The sequence below is a fragment of the Desmodus rotundus genome, chromosome 6, assembly GCF_022682495.2.
Source record: "Desmodus rotundus isolate HL8 chromosome 6, HLdesRot8A.1, whole genome shotgun sequence".
NCBI classification, from domain to species: domain Eukaryota; kingdom Metazoa; phylum Chordata; class Mammalia; order Chiroptera; family Phyllostomidae; genus Desmodus; species Desmodus rotundus.
In genome coordinates, this window is record NC_071392.1 from 29,112,203 (window position 1) to 29,129,342 (window position 17,140).

At 40.2% G+C, this 17,140-nt stretch overlaps 1 protein-coding gene and 1 non-coding gene across 13 annotated transcripts in view; one reads left to right on the forward strand and one right to left on the reverse strand.

The window, feature by feature from the left end:
- The window catches only part of PPP1R9A (protein phosphatase 1 regulatory subunit 9A), a 262,979-nt gene that overhangs the window by 127,125 nt on the left and 118,714 nt on the right, over positions 1-17,140 (reverse strand). The window lies entirely within an intron of this gene.
- On the forward strand, positions 1,446-1,551 carry LOC128781299 (U6 spliceosomal RNA). Its single transcript, XR_008427225.1, has one exon. It is a non-coding gene; the product is annotated as a U6 spliceosomal RNA (small nuclear RNA).

The window sequence follows — 17,140 nt, forward strand, 5'->3', positions numbered from 1 at the left end:
GAAATTATTAATGAAACAAAATGATTAGAAGCTCCTATATCACTTCCTTTTGATAAAACAGAATTCAATTATAACTACTATCATTAATCTACAAATATGCGGTTGTTGGAGTACTTAAAAGTTTTTAAAAGTGAGTTTAATTTCTCTTTGCAAAAAAACAGTTTATGGCATTAATCAGGAAGAAATTCTATAAGTAAATAAAACCTAGCTCATTCTAAATCTGGACAAATTCTAGGACAGTGAAGCTCAATTTGGTGAGTTTTCCACTACACAGTTTAAAAGAAAACTGGGCAATTGTACTGCTGCTCATGATTTTCACAGTATTTTTTAAATTATTATAAACAATTAAACATACCAATGAGGAGTGAGCAATGTTCTCTTTCAGCTCAACCAGGCTTTTGGTTTAAATTGGAGACATATGCTTCACAAACTGACAACTGGTAGCCAGCATGAAATAAACTGGTGACATTGGTCCAGTTCCCATTGGGCAGGTGCCATCACTACAGAAAAATTGAACTAACAGGCACATTTAGGGGGACATGGGGTCATCTCCTAAGAGAAATAGCTGCCTTCTCATTCACAGAAGTTGATACTCTTGTACAGATGCAACAGGATGGGTTAGTAAGTCAGGTTCTGTTCTAGCATTTGTCTTAGCAGTTGATACTCATTTATTCTTTCACTACCAGAGCCAGTACTGTGTTCCTAATGGCCTATGGAGGGAGATTATTTTGAATTGTCTTAACAGAACAACAAACAGGTGGAGGGAAGGGCTATATGATGTATGGGTGTTGAGATTAAAAAGGAACAAGGGGGACACTGGTCACATCAAAGAGCACTTGAGAGCTTCTTGAGGCTGGGAAGAAAATGTGAGCCTTTCCTGGAGTACAGGAGTTCCTCGGGTATAGAAGTTTATGCTCTCCCACGCCAAGCTCCCAAAGTTGACCACACTTCTTCTGGAAGGGCTAAAGGATATCATGAAAACTAAACACTAAATTGTAACTTCTTAGGAACCCTGAGAAAAGGACCTCATCTTAAGAATTTGCCTGGAAACAGAGTAAAATAGCCTTGAAAGGAACGTGACCATTTTTTCAAGATCATCAAAAGTAACAGCATAGGTTAAAGGCAGAGGGGCTTCTAACACAAAGAACTCTGTAAACAAACTTCCAGAAATTATGCATATACCCAGGGTGGTGGAAGACAACGCAAAAACACGAAAGACACTGAATTAAAGAGTTAAACAGTAGGTGAGAATCTCAAGAACGTTAACTTCAGGGCAGTGGAAGAAAGTAATGTGATTGTAAAGCATCCTAGTGGCAGCTGAGCTAGAATGGATTCCTACTCCTTAAATAAATGTGTTGATGAACAGACACTACACAACAACAGGGAAGGTCTTTCATGTGTCAACCTGCCTAGACTGCATTCTCCTGTTGTTCAATCAAACACTAGTGCTTGCTCCAGCAGCACATATGCTAACATCAGAGTGACATCGAGCAGATTAACATGCCCACTGTGCAAGGATGCCGCTCAACCCGTGAAGTGTTCCATATATATTTTTGGAACAAAGTAGAAAACACTGAATCAGAGCAGCAAAAAGAGAAAAGAATGTTTACAAAATGAGGATACTTTAAGAGATGTTTGGGACAACTTGAAACACAACATCAGCATCATAGGGGGACAGAAGGAGAAAAGAAAGAGCAAGGAACTGAGAACCTATTTGAAGAAATAATAACTGAACACTTCCCTAACCTGCTGAAGGAAAAAGACACACAAGTCCAGGAAGCACAGAATCCCAAACAAGGTAAATACAGAGGCCCACACCAAGACACATCGTAACTATAAGTGCAAAGGTTAAAGACAAAGAGAGAATCTTAGGAGCAGCAAGAGAAAGACAGTTAGTTACTTACAAGGGAGCTCCCATAAAACTGTCAGCTGATTTCTCAAGAGAAACATTCCAAGTCAGAAAGGATTGGCACAAAGTATTCAAAGTGATGAAAAGCAAGGAACTACAACCAAGACTATTTTATCTAGCAAGGCTATGATTTAAAATTGAAGGAGAAATTACGAGCTTTCCAGACAAGAAAAAGCTAAAGCAGTTCATTACCACCAAGCCAGTATTACAAGAAATGTCTATAATAAGTGAGAGAAATAAGTGAGTAAGGGAAGGTACGTGGAAAACATTCTGGGAGAAAGTGTAGCATATACAAGACAGGAATGAGAGAGTAGAACAGGACTGTACAATAGGAAGTAGTTCGATATGGCCAAAATTGGAGCAGTGAGTGAATGACAGGAGCTGAGAACAGTGATGAGATGAACAACAGGGAGAGCTTTATGCCACCTGATCTCTTGTGTGAATGAAATCCTCATGCTGAAACCCTGAAAGAGAATGGAGGATTAGGAAGAAGATGAAAGGGGGCCAGAATCAGAAGAGAGGTGAGCTAGGAGCCCCAGGAATTCTCTGTCTCCGCCCCTTTTGGAGGACTTAATGGAAGCGTAGGTCCTGAAGATCCTAGATGACTTTCCCTAAAGTGTCCCTAGGGGTGGGTCCAGTTGTCCAAACAACACAAAAGGGAGGCAGACTGATGGGCTCACTGCCCCTGCAGAAGGACAGGAACGCAAGGACACAGATGTCATCAGGCTCAGGGGAACGGGAGTAAACCAAGACACTGAGAACTGAAGTTCTGCTTCCGGGGTCAGGCAGGACAACAGAGGCAGGGGCGTGAGAACAGCAACAAAAGACCTGCCTCTACCGAGTATATCTGTGACATTTTTAGGGTGTTATTACGTAGAAGTCATGCAAGGTAAAGGTTTACCTAAAATCCTGCACTTCACTTGCGTGCTGGTCTCTGGAAAGAGAATCCACTCATTAAGTTTATCACTCTCTACCAGGAATCAAATAATAAAAAAAAGGTTGCATAATTTTCTAAGATCTCAAACAGGTTCAAATGCTGATAGCACATAGAGAAAGAAAAAAAAAAACTTTTAGCAAACATTTCTAGTACCAACTGAGACCTACTTAGCTAACTAAAAATTTTAATTTTTGTAAAGGTCATGAGTGACATATGGCTAATTTTTAAACTCTGCAAGCTGAGGCCAGACATCACATGGTAGAAAAAACTGAAAAACAAGACTGAAACACCAACCACCAATTGCTAGGGAATGCACAAATACACCAGGATGCTGAAGCGAGGGTGCAAGGCTGAGCTGGGAAACCCAGGACTACACAGGAAAGGAACTTCTCCGGCCAGCTGCGCTCCAACGTTAAAATCAGTCCTGTCCCTCCACAAAGGGACTTTATACGAAAGACTCTGCTTTCTTATAAACAAGCTGTCCCTTCCATTTGGACTTCTCCAAGAGCTAGAGTCAAATGTAATCGACCGCTTCTGGATCATCCTTGACAATGTAAACACACATGAAATCTACAAATGGGATCTGTCTCATGCTTCCCTGATTTATTGGCAAAACCTAAAGGGCAGGAGCGCTTTATAGGAAAACATGATAGTCCGCCATCTTTCAAAACACGTGGAGGACAGTGCCGTCCCATTACTCTTGGTGTGTCTGGGGTGGGAGCCGCCATCCCCTCCATTACCGTAGGATTAGCCGTCAGATCTGGGGGTGGCTGACCCTTGCATCACACTAACACAGACCTCACACATATATCTTGTAAAAGAAACGGCTTTGTAAATACCATGTGTGCTGCTGTGCTTCTTCAACCAATCGTCTCCACAACCTCAGAAACCGTGCACAAAAAAGAAGACGCCAGCAAAGCTAAGTGGGGATGTGTTAAAAACGGGCGGATGCTCTGCAAACAGAGAAGAGGATGCATCCATCCCCGCCACCTGGATCCCTCATTCCACAGAGACAGTCTGCATTCCAGATGAGTGTGATGCCTTCGCAGAAGCGCCTCAAAGTCAAAGTGCCCCAAAACAAAACTGCGGGTCTCCCATCCTCTGCCTCCTGTGAGGTCCCTCCCGTTTGCTGTGAGCTGAATATTTGGGGTCATGTGGGCTCAAAAAGGTAGTCAGGCATGTAACTAGTCTTCCTCTTCACTTTCCAATACACTCCCAATTAAAACTAGCTGAAATTTCCCCTTCATTTTATCGTTAAAAGGATTCTTGTTCTCATTCCTTCCTGACTGCTCAGGTCCCTAATGATTAAATTGTCCTGCCACACAGTCACTGCATTCTGCCCTTCTCCAGCGTAGTGCACCCCACCCCAAGCACCATTCCTGGAGTGTGGCTTCAGTCACGGCACTGTGGGTCAGGAGCACGAGTGGGAGACTGGGCCAGGGTGGGGAACAGAGAGAGTGTGAATTTACAAATGATGTTACATTTCTTCTGCACACTTCTTCTGTACTTTCCAATTTTGTATAGTGGCCAAGTAGTACTTTCTAATGGGAGAGGATATTCTAAAAAGCTTCCTGACATTCTTCGTTCCCTCAAGAATAAAGCTCAAATATTTTAGAAGAACATCAAAATTCTCCAAGAGCTGACTCCTGCCGACATTGCTAGCCTTTACCTAACACTACTTCCTTTCACTCACTCTATGATATAAGAACATACTACTTTGTTACATGTTTATAAAGCTTTCTTTCATATTTGCATCTGTCCTACAGAATTATCATATTCTTTTATATACTATATGTATCTGTGAGCACATTTTCTATTCAAATAAGCTGTCAGCTCCTTTGTGTGGGGTAGTCTTATTCATCTTTCTATCACCTACTGGTTTTGGGTTTTTCCTTGGTTTTTTTTCTCCAGCTTTATTGAAGTATAATTAACAAAAATTATATCTATTTAACAACATGATGTAACTATTTAGCAGCATGATGTTTAATGTATGGACGGACTGTAAAATGTTAACAGTACGATGTCTTAAAGGCAAAAGGTATTTTATCATCGACAGTGGTCTATATATGAATGGCATCTTAAATCAGAACTGCTTCTGAACAAAAGAAAAGTCACCTTTAAAAGACAAAAGGGAGCCCCAATCATAAAAAGCTTTAAAAGAAACTTACAACTTCAAAACAAAGAAGTCTTCACATACACAAAGCTGGGGATGACCTTTACTGGTCATCAATTAGCCAAATAAACCTATTACGACACCCATTTAGTATAATCATTTACAAGGCTATATTTTAGAAGAGATGGCTTAGTAACATGGTTGTAATGAAATCAAATATTACCAAAGGATAATATTTGTTATTAAAATTTATTTTATATTCTATTATAGATAATATGAAAAAGACCACTAATCTCTTTTATTAAAGGCCATTTAGCTCCAAGAAATTTTTTAGTGCTCCCTTTTTTGATCAGTTTAGTATGACTGACAAGAGAAGTCACTTTGGTGGAACTGATAATTTTTTAAATGGATTTTGAAATGCTAATATAAAAAGTATATTGAAAAAAAGTGGTAGGAATAGGATAGCTGAGGATAATTAATTTTATTGGCTGTGAAAATATATAATTTGAGAGATATAATAATATGGAATATTGGTTTCTCTGGTTGCAATGAAGAGGAATATAAAAGTATTTCAACTGTGGTTAGACACTGAATTAAATGTGCAAATATATAAAAGTGGTTGGTTCCCATTATAGCCTTGAGTCCAGCATCTGTCCCTAAATAATTGGGGGTCGGTTAAGGCCCCCGTGCGCCACAACTGTGGCAGACTTGCTGACTAAAACCCAGCAGTCACTTTGACAGTTCTGCATTCTGGTCATGGTGGTCTACCCATGACACACTTCATTTGCTGGTGCTTCTCAAGCCAAAAACAAAAACCAAAGCATCAAAAACCCCACAGACAACCCACTCTAGACTTGAGCTTTTACTCAAGTCTAGTGTTGCTCAGTGGATTGAGCACCGACCTGCAAACCAAAGGGTCGCCAATTTGATTCCCGGTCAGGGCACATGCCTGGGTTGTGGGCCAGGTCTCCAGTAGGGGGCGTGCAAGAGGCAATCACACATTGATGTTTCTCTCCCTCTCTCCCTTCCTTCCCCTCTCTCTAAAAATAAATAAATAAAATCTTTTAAAAAAAGAAAAGCTCGAGGCTACCGAAATCTGTTCCCACGTCATCTCCACTACCACACTGACTTCGGGAGAGTAAATGTGTGTGCCCCATTTCCTAAATGTGATGTACTCAGGTGCCCATTCTCTCTTGTGACTCGGTCTGATGTAGCCAAAGCACTTAGATGCAAAGTTTGTAGGAAAACTGTGCCTTGCCTTTTCATTTTGGAGGAAACAAAAAGAACTGTTTCAAAATACAGTACTCAAAATTTGTTGCATATTTTGGAGGGTCGTTATGACAATATCCTCCAATATTCAATTACTTCCTTCTTCTTCAAAATTCCTTCAGCCCTCTATCAAACATTTAGTACTTATATCCCACCTTTTATTTGTTAATAATATTGTATGTGTTTAAATCTTATTACTATCTGGCCTTTTCAACACAAGACTATCATCTTATTCCTCACTGCATCTCCAACACTTGACATTGTGCCTGACACACGGTACCTACCCAAAAGATGTTTGTTGATGGAAGTGCCTTATAAGGGCAACTGTCTGATAAACACAGTTCTTTTGGAAATTCTGTAACTAAACTCCCTTGAATAGGCACTCCATTCAAGCTTGCTAGATAAGCTGGCAAGGAATCTTCCTCACTGTCTGGTCTACCCTGCTGGCTTCCACTAAAGCTTTGGCATTTAGGACACTGAGATTCTGGCAGCTGTTACAGGAAGTACAAAAAAATGCAACATAGGGAGTCAGCCCTTAACCAAAGGTGGTATCAGAGACACAGACTAGGAAAAGCTGGTTCTCTGGTAGTTGGGCTCGTTCCACTGCTGGCTCTTTCTACTTCGTTCTCACTGCATATAACGTAAACATAGGGTGAGCACAAGCAGGTTCACAGTTGTGAGTATGCAAGGCAGAGTTTAGTCTTATATTGTTATTTATTAATTATTGTATTATTCTCCATGCAAACAACTCTAAACCCACTTTTGCCCCGCTCTGTATGTATCACTCCATTAATAAGTAGTGAAAAGATTTCAACAGTGACCATTAGGGGAACCATGAGGAGCACCTACCCACTCTGTTTACAGGCAAATGGCAGACTTGGTTGAACCTTTGCTTCAATTTTGTTCAAAAAGATCTTAAGAGAGAATTGACAGGGAGGTGACAATGAGGAGATAAGAAGAGGAGGGTAACTGCAGCTCTCACTGAGTGACTCATTTCAATCCCATTACGGTCGCTGCAGATCAGTGAACTTCCGGCTCATAGAGGACAGGTCGTTTGCCCAAAGACACATGAAAAATGTCTAAGTGACGAATGAAATCCAAGCCCAGGTCTGGCTGAATTAAAAGTTTATGCTCTTTACCCCATGCCATTCCGCTTTAGGAGATGAAGCAGCATTAAAGATGCCAAAATATAAAATAAGCATCTCTATATAAAATAAACACACACACACACACACACACATCCCACAATTGCAAGGCTCCAATGGGGGGAGGGGATTCAAACTTATTGGTAACTAAAGAAATGCAAATTACATACAGCAATTTTCATCTACAAAAATTTAAAACCAGGCAGAGGAATAAAGGAGCTGTCATTCTAATGCACTGTGGATAAAGTAAACTGGCCTAACTTTCCAGAGAGAAATGAGTTAAAAATCTTAAAAACTTTAGTATCAATTGACCTAACAGATTCTAAGAATTTAATGACATCTCATGAAATCATAGATATACCAGAATATTCATGGACACTGACATTAATCACTGTATTGTTTACAAAAGGAAAACATTTGAGTAAATCTGTCAAAAAAGAATGAATAAATAATGGCATATTCATAAGGTGCAACACACTGACAGTACCGCAATCACGCTCTGGAAGATTACCTGACGGCACAGAAGCCGCTCAGATCTGTGGTGTGCGGAAGATGGTGACACAACGTGTGCGTACACATACCCAGAATACACGAATGACCTCAGTTATGTATACGCAGAGTAATTTCTGGGTACTAGGGTTATAAATGATTTTCCTTTCTTTATATTTTTCTGGGTTTTTATAAAACAGAGCTTTAGTAAATAAATGAAAAAATAATAAACGTTATTTTAAAAACACTCATTACCAAATCTTGAATAACTAAGGGGCATAAATCTTTCCACGTACTATAAAAGCAAATTTGCCTGGCTGTATACTAATTTAAAACATGTTTTCATAGGACTTCCAGTGTTAATTCACACAGTGATAACTGATGTCTGCGATGACAGGACTAAGGAACGAAAAGACCTCGTGCTTCCTAAAACTTAAATGTAAACTAAAACCACTGTAATTTTTTATGTCATAAGCATATTTGCACCAAGCGACTGAGAAACTATGCCTGGCAGTTATCACTGAAAAAAACAAAACAAAAACAAAAACAAAACACACATAAAAACATTTGTGGTTTTGACCTTGACCACTAAAACACTACCAAAGCCTTGATCCTGGATAACAAAGATCTAGAGGGCACTTCCCATTCCAGGGAGCTTAGCTCCTGGGACGCTGTGGTCGTGTTCTCACAACGCGCTGCACGAAAGTCAGCTCACGTCCCCTTCTTTCAGACATCTGGCTGAGGGGCTGCTCAGTGGAAAATCACTGCTCACGCTGAGCAAAAACTAACATATGCTTCAGATGAAGTTTTCTGGGCTTAGTTCACCAGGGCTTTGTGTGTTTATATGGAATGACTTTTTCATCACATGAAAACAGAAGACTGGTCCCCAGAGTTACATCTATAGATAAGTATGCCATCTTGATTAGTCTGAAGAATAACTTTATGTAAAGCCCAGTAAAATGATAAATTAGTTTAATTCAGGGGAAAAAATAGCTTCTCGAGTATATGATTACAGAACTTTACAACCAGATGGGATCTTGGCAATTGCCCAAACAGGAATGCAAATAATCACCATACATACCATTCCCCTCCTCGGGGTGGTTCTGCCAGGCGATTAGTGCTGGCTAAGTCCACCCATCTTCCCAGCACCGCCACTGTGGTCACTGCTAACTGATCGAGTTAGGGGAGGAGAAAACGAGCATATTTGCCGTATCTGGTTTAATCTCTTAGTTTCAAGGGAGGTGATCCAAGAGTACACAGTGAATCAGAGCTGATGTTAGAACAGTAATATCCATGTGTGCTACAGTGCACTCTCGATACTACCCTCTGTTCCTTCAGAATCTTTCTCCATAAAAAAGGCAAGTGGCACAATAAGCCCTTTCACATGAACCAAGCTGAGCCCTCCTCAGAAAGCGCTCCAGCCTGGATGCCAGTTATCCCTCACAGATGAGGTTTCTGTGTTCAAAAGCACTTGAAAGAAAAAAATATTAAAAATGATAGTGGTTGTTTTAAGGTAGCCGAATTATGTACTTGCTTCATTGTCTTTGATATTCTCACATTTTTGTTTTCTGCACACAAAGATGGGAATGAGAAAACTCACCTAATTTCCTATTGAAAAGGCAATACATTAACATTCCTCCTTATAAATAGATCTGGGCACGGTGACTCAGACGATCTGCTCTTCCACTTGTCTTATCTTAAGTAAGTTGACCTTTTTAGGCCCACATTTTCCCCATTTTTAAAAATGAGAGGAGTGAAGTAAATGGTCTCCAAGATCACTCTCAGCTCTGAAATTCCAAAACTATACCTACAGTAAATCTGTTATTTGATAGGAGAACAGCCCAGGAATGGTTTCCAGTCTCAGCAGTGCCACTGAAGGAGAAAGCCACTGTCCCCCGGCTTTATTTTCCATAGGAAGGGACATCAGTTAGGGTACAAGCCTCCAGGCCCCCTCATTTATTCACACCGCCCAGGCTGGTCCTTTAGTGAAAAGGCTAGGCCTCCGGACTGTTCTTCCCTTTTGAATGAAAACAGGCTGTCTACAGAAAGCCTACATTCTGGTCTGCTCCTCAGTGCTGTCATTTCCAGGGCTTTCTCTTGGGCTGTGGTCTTCCAGGGCCAGCAAGGATTGGGTGGATAAGTCGAATTTGGGAGTTGAGAATTTAGGAAGCCCACTGTTCCTACAAACCTAAGCGACATCCTCACATTCAGTCTTTAAGAGGGGATACTTTCACCTCTACACCTATTATCTTTTATTATCTCCTGAATGGTTCCAAATTTACCAGAGAGGAGGAATACTGTTCAAATTTTAAACTCAAACGAAACAAAACAACAACAAAAGCCAAACCAGTTTGTTCAAGAACGCAGGCAATTACGGGTGTAGTTCATCTGCTTTTATTATTAAGGTTCCCTAATCGCACAGTGTTTCCTGAGTGCTTACAAACTTCAGTGAGACTTCCAAAATTTAAAGTTACTAAGTATGTAATATAAATGCCACGCTCTAGAAATAAAAATGGAGGCTTTCGTAAGGGCGCTGCCATCCGTTTAGATTTCTTAAACTAGAAATGGGAGGATCAGGTCCAGTGTGTTCCACTCCCTTAAATAGCCGGAGTTTCTTTCCCCCCTTCCACAGAGACAAACGTTCTTCTCGCTGATAAATTACGCTGATTGTTACATGTCAATTCTCAGCTACCCCTCAGGTACCACTCTAATCCCCCTACACAGTCACTAAAGCGCTCTTCTAAAAACGCTAATTTCATCAGGACTCTGCTTTGCTTAAAGAGAAAAAAAAATTGCTTCAATGTTTAAAATCTCCAATGGCTTCTTAGAAGCTACCAGATAAAGTTCCAACAATATAACAGATCTTACAAGATTTCTTTTAATGTTCTCTCATTTAACATTCCTCTCATCCCTTCTCTCTGAAACGCTCTTCACAGTACCTCCAGCCATCTCAAGATCTCAAACTACTTGAAAGGACCAGAATTCCCTTTCATGATCCTCTTATCCGTCTCACGCATGACTTAACCTTTAAGATTCAATGCAGACGTGACTTCATTTATGGGCCTTTCTTGACTGGCAGAGTCAGAAGCTTCTCCCACTTAAGTTCTATAGTCCCTCCCATGTCACGACCTGTAACCCTGGTGCAGTTTCGGATGCTCATAGGTGTTGCCTGAAAAGGACTTCCTGGCTACACACAGCTGGGGAAAACGCAAACACGACATTCACGATGAGCATTATTAGACTGCAGCTTTAAATTCTGTCAGCTCTTTGGTAAACAGCAACCCATTTTTCTTTTCTCTTTTAATAAAGTGAAAGTTTTTTCTTTAAAGACTTCAGAGGTGTCCTTGTTCTGTTTTTTAGCTTTCTTTGTTTCTGATAAGAAATATGCTGTCACCTGTCTTTTTGTTCCTTTATTTACAATGTTCCTGAGTCACTGGTCACTTCCACCTTTTTCTTATTATTGCTCATCAGTTTTAAGCGTTCTGATTACAATGTGCCTTAGTGCAGTACAGTTCATATATTTTGTGGTTGCGTTCTTTGGATTCCTTGGATCTACGAATTTAGGAAATTTGGAAAGTTTTCAGCATTATTTCTTCAAATGGTTTTTCAGTCCCCTTTGTCCTTTTTGGAATCCACTCACACACACCTTTCCCGCTCCCATTCCTGGTGGTGGTGGGTGGGAGTTAGTGGCTTTTCTAAATGAATTCTATATTCTTTGTGTCGTGTGGCCACTCTGCCCGGTTAGCTGAGTAGTTAGCTAATAATCAGACAAGATTTCGTGAACCACCTGGAACCATGAAGTCTCCCAGTCTTTGCAGTAGAGCTCCGTGCGTGTTGGAACACACCTCCAACACCCCGGAGACAACTCTGCCTTAGCCTTCACCTCCGGCTCGAATGGAGCCTCAGTGGCAGCCACGGCCGAGAGCTGCCTTGGGCCTTTTGCAGGTATTCCCTTAGTGTGCTTGCTGCCCTAAACATTTCTGCAGCCTTCCAGATTCCCAGGAATGTGTCAGAGCTTCGTCAAAGCCCCCTGTGCATATCTTAGTCCCCAGCTTTCTTTTTAAGCTTTTGGTTGGCCTGTTTATTGTTCGAGTGATGCATGCCACTTAAGTCAGCAGGGATGTTAAACAATTGTGACAAGCACCCACGCTCCCATAAAGGACGGTTTGCACTGGAAAAACTGAGTCGGGTCAAATAAAGACGAACTTCGTGAGCAGGGTCTTCCAGAGGGTCATTGGACAGGTAAGATAATGACCACTCTATGGAAGCAGGGGTTCTAAAGAGCTCTAGCCCCACATCCCCCCACTCCAGCGGCTTCCAGAGCAGCGGGGTTCGAGACTACCAAAGAGCTGGAGGGTTTGCTGGGGAGATAGAGAGCAAGCAAAACACCACAATGTTTGCTGTCCCTTGTTTTCCTTGAATAAATGTTTCAAAACTGATGCAAGCCTTTGGTTAACTTCCTCTCATTAAATCTCAGAAGAAAAGTTGACTCTGACCATTTGTGCCAGCACTACGTTTACGAAGGAGAGGATTTTCAGGGTCCTTACTCCCCCCTTCCCACTGACATCATTACACGTATTTTTGGCCACGGAAGTCTTCTCGCAGTTTATCGGCACACCTTCCAGGGCCGCCCCTCCTCCGCCTCCTTCTAGTCTTTTTCCTCTCTGCTGCATTCGGGAGAGTTTTCTGTTGCTGTATCTCCAGTTTCATAAACTTTACCTGTCACCTGTCTAATTGCAGTTAAATCCATCATCGTATTTTTCATCTTGAACCTTCCATTGCTTATCTCTAGAAGTTTAACTTGGATCTTTTTTTTAAAATAACTTTCACGTCTCTACTCACACTTCCATTCTTCTCTCTAACATCTCAAACTCGGGGAACACAGTCAAAATGACTCTTTTAGTACACTTGTGTACTACTTCTACCCCCTGTGGTATTTCAGGGTCAGTTTTGATGGCTTTTTCTCCTAATTAAGTTGTTTCCCCTCTGTTTGAATCCTTGGAAGTTTATCATTGAATGCCAGATAGTGTGAATCTTAGGTTCACTTCGGTTCCTAGGTGCTGGAAATTTTTGTAGTTTCACAAATACTCTTGAGTAATTTTGTTCTGGGATATAGATAAGTTACTTGAAACTGATACATTCAGGTCCTGATGTTAAGCTTCATTAAGAAAAAATGGAGCTGTACTTAGCATAGGTTTAAATTTCTTTCTTTCTGTCTTTTTTTTAACCCTCTGAGGAGGTGAGAGCCTTCTTGGGGTGCTCTAAGCAATGCCTACAGAATTACGGGGTTTCCCACCCTCACTGCTGGAAGTAAGCACTGTTCAATACCAGACGGAACATGTGGGCACGGACACTCTAACCCTTTCTGGTGTTGCATTCTCCTACCTCGCGTGGTTTTCTCGTATGCACGCACTGATCAGCATTCAACTCAATCTCCGAGGAGCAACCCCTGGGGTTCTCTCCCTATGCGGCTCTCTTCTCATCACCACCCCACCCTGGAGAGTCTAGCTGTTCTGGCTTCCCCAGACTCCCAGCTCCGTCACTTCACCTCAGTGACAGTACCAAGCTCTGCCCGGGGTCCACTTAACTGCACCCTGTTCTGGTAATTTCCTTCAGGTGAGACCCTGTTCTTCACTGCCTGATATCCAGTGTCTTCACTTTGGTGCACAGTTCGAACACTTTGTTGTTGTTTCGAGGAGGAGGATAAACCAGATCGTTGTTAGCGCATCACGGGTGGAAGCAGAAGTTGAATTTACTCTTGAAGTGAAATTGGATAGACCGACTTGTATTCATTATTTTTTTTTTCCAGCAGGCAATGCCCTTGAAGGGAGGTTGAATTTGCCACTCCAAAAGACACCACTTCGGCATGTGAATTATTTAAGGCTAAAGTCAATCAAAACCCAGCTGACTCAAGAATAACTTTTACCTCTCCCTTAACTGCTTAAAAAAATTTAAATAAGGGGCCCCACCTAAAAGGAGAAAGAGAAACCTATTGCCAGAGATAACTTTTTATCTGAAGGACCAATCTCTATGGCAGGGTAGATATCTAATGACCAAATGCCTGCTCTTTTTTATCAGCCTGTGAATCACCCTCGCCTCCTCTGAAGCCCCAGGCCCACACTCCCATGCCTGAGCTCAGGACAGCATATAAGCCTCAACTGTCCACCTTGCCCTTGAGTCTCCTATCTTTGGGGTTCCCACACACACAAAATTTAATTTGCTTTTATTCCTGTTAATCTGTCTTATGTTGATTTCATTATTAGACTTTCAAAAAAAAACCCCCAGAACCCCAGAAAGGTGGAAGGAAAACTTTCCTCCCCAGTACACCTCTGGAGAGCCTGTATCCGGGGTCTGTCTCTCCCGCTGCCCTGTCCTGGTCGCGTCACTGACCCACACGGAAGCACTGAGAAATATGCACAGACTACCAGAAAGTAGCTGCAGAGCGTTAATGAGCTTTCTCAGGAGACTGAGTCTGTGTGTGTGCGTACGTGATTTATCGAAACAAAGATCTCAAGACTTGAAAATTCATGTTATGAAAGACTGTTGCTGAGTTTCAAATTATTTGGATAGAGCAAAGTCAGCAAAATACAGCCTGTAGCCTGTTTCTGTATTATTAGCCCACAAGCTAATAGTAGTTTTTATACTCGTAACGAGTTGTGGAGAGAAAATAAAAACAATGAAACAAAGAGTATATGACAGAAACCATGCGTTCCACAAAACCTAGAATATTTGCTATTTTCTTTAAAGAAAAAATGTCTTAACCCCTGATATAGAGAATGAAGACTAAACAACTCTGTTAATTACATGATAATATATAAAATAAGCATAAACATTTCCTATGTGAAAGTAAAATCAAAGAAAAATAATCTGTGTTCCAAAGGAAAGTATGTATCTCGCATAGCATACCCTCCTGGGTTAATGAATTCTAGTTCTATTATTATCTTTGAGGTATTTTGTAACTCTTTGCCAGTTATAGTTAACTGGTAGATATGTGCATTCTGACCTGCCTGATATGTTTTAATTGACTTCCTACCCCCTGGAGAAGTTTTGCTTCCATTTACAAGTCATCTCAATTCAACATTTCTTCACGTTATATAAATCTGGGCTGTTCTGACTTTCTCTGAACCTGTTATAACTTCTACTTGGTTCCTTCATATCATACGAGTTAAATTCTTTAATGCATGTTCATTATTAAATCTTTATAAAAGATATGATTTTATCTTTTTCTGAAAATTATCTTTTAATAAAGTAAATAAAAGTCTAAACCATGAATGAGAAATCAAGGAAAATGAAAATAGAAGTTGTGTCCTGGCTGGTCTGGCTCAGTTGGTTGGAGCATTGCCACATAGACCAAAAGGTCACAGGTTCAATTCTTGATCAGGACACATGCCCGGGTTGTGGGTTCAATCCCCAGTCAGGGCACTACAAGAAGGCGATCGATCAATGTTTCTCTCTCACATTGAATGTTTCCTTCTCTCTCTCCCCCCTCCCTTTCTCTCTCTCTAAAAACAATGAAAAAATGTCTTCCGGTGAGGATTTAAAAAAAAAAAAAGAAATTGTAGGAGAGGAACATTCTTTTCTCTACCCTCTTAGGTTCTATGACTGATGGCTAAAAATTAAACTGACAGAAGACATATTAACAGGAGAAAAGGCATACAAATGTTATTGATGTGTTTTTTTAATGTCTTTAAATGTACAGGGGCTTCACAGAAAAAAAGTGAAAACCCAAAGAGGAGATTAGACCTGGGGCTTGGCTGATCCACCATTTACCACAGGGGACACGCTGTGGAGAAGTGACTAGAGACAGAAAAGGGGGACTTGGGCCCCTCCTACAGGTAAATCTCGGGAAGGTGATGAGGAGATGTATGACAGATAAGGGTAGTTCAGCAATGTTTGGTACAGGAAAGGGGGAGCACCTTTACAAAATACAATTTCATTTCACCTTTACAAAGGAAAATGTATTCCCTGCCTTTTTGCAGAAAGGCGGAAGGCAGAGTTGCTCCTATGTTGGCTGTTTCTCGTTGCCTTCAGTTCAAAATAATCTGTACGCCAGAATGGCATGTTTTGGGGTGGCATGTTCTGACACCTGTCAAAGTATACTAACATCCTCATACTCCATTAACAGGTTGGTAATAGATAATCTTAGTTAAAAATAATTGCAGATTATATAATGTGAATTTTTAGAAAGAAAGCTGGTAAACGTACAACCAAATATTTTGTCATAATAATAACTGCTTACTGAGCAGTCAGTTATTTGCATAAAAAAGAATTTTAGAGTCGATTAAAAACTAAAAGTCAACTATATTTACACAAAAGGATCTGTTAGAATAAAGTCAGTCCAAAAGGTTGAAAGTAAAATGCTACTCGTTGGAAAGAATCATCCAGTGATATGAGACAAGAAAAGAAGTAAAAGGTATAAACATTGAAATAATGGCATAAATATTAGAAGAAACATAGCTATAATGTGTGAGTAAAATAACTAAAAAAATCAAATGGAAAATATCAGCAACATTATAATTAAGGAAGGTGTGTTATATATATATAGCACATATATATATATAATGAAAGCTTTTTCATATATAAACAATAATGACAGAAAATCTAATGGAAGGAAATATCCCATTTCAGATGACCTCAGGAATTAAATCGCACTGAATATTAAGATATTAAGTCCTATTGAACTTGCAAACTCAATGGATTCTCAATTAAAATAACCTACAAATTGCATGGTACTTTTATTTTAAAATACGACAAAGATATTTAAGTTTGCCAGGAAAAACACATTAAAGAAAGAACTAAAAATATCTGGAAGAAAGTGTGTTGGGTGAGAGTAGCTAAATATAACAATATTTTTAAGTACAGCAGGTCCTCAAATAACATCATTTAGTTCAGAGTCATTTCACTGTAATTTGATTGTAAGTTTACCTTTTAAACTTAATTCTTATTTATATCAATTAGAATATAGCAAAACTGGATTCATTAGATCTTGTTTTGCTTAAGGTTGCAAAACCTTACAACAATGTTAAGTCAGGACTTACAGTATACAAATACACAATAATTAAGATCGCTTATGACTAGTGTAATAGCAAACCAACAGACTGGTTAACAAAACGGAGAGTCCAGAAGAACTAACTCAAATATACGTAAAACTTTAGTTTATGAGAAGTATAACATTTCAAAATAGTAAGGGGAAGATGGATTATTCAATAAATGATATTGGTAAAAACATGCTAACCAGCTGGAGAAAAAATAAAGCCTAGATCTTTACTTCATTTCTT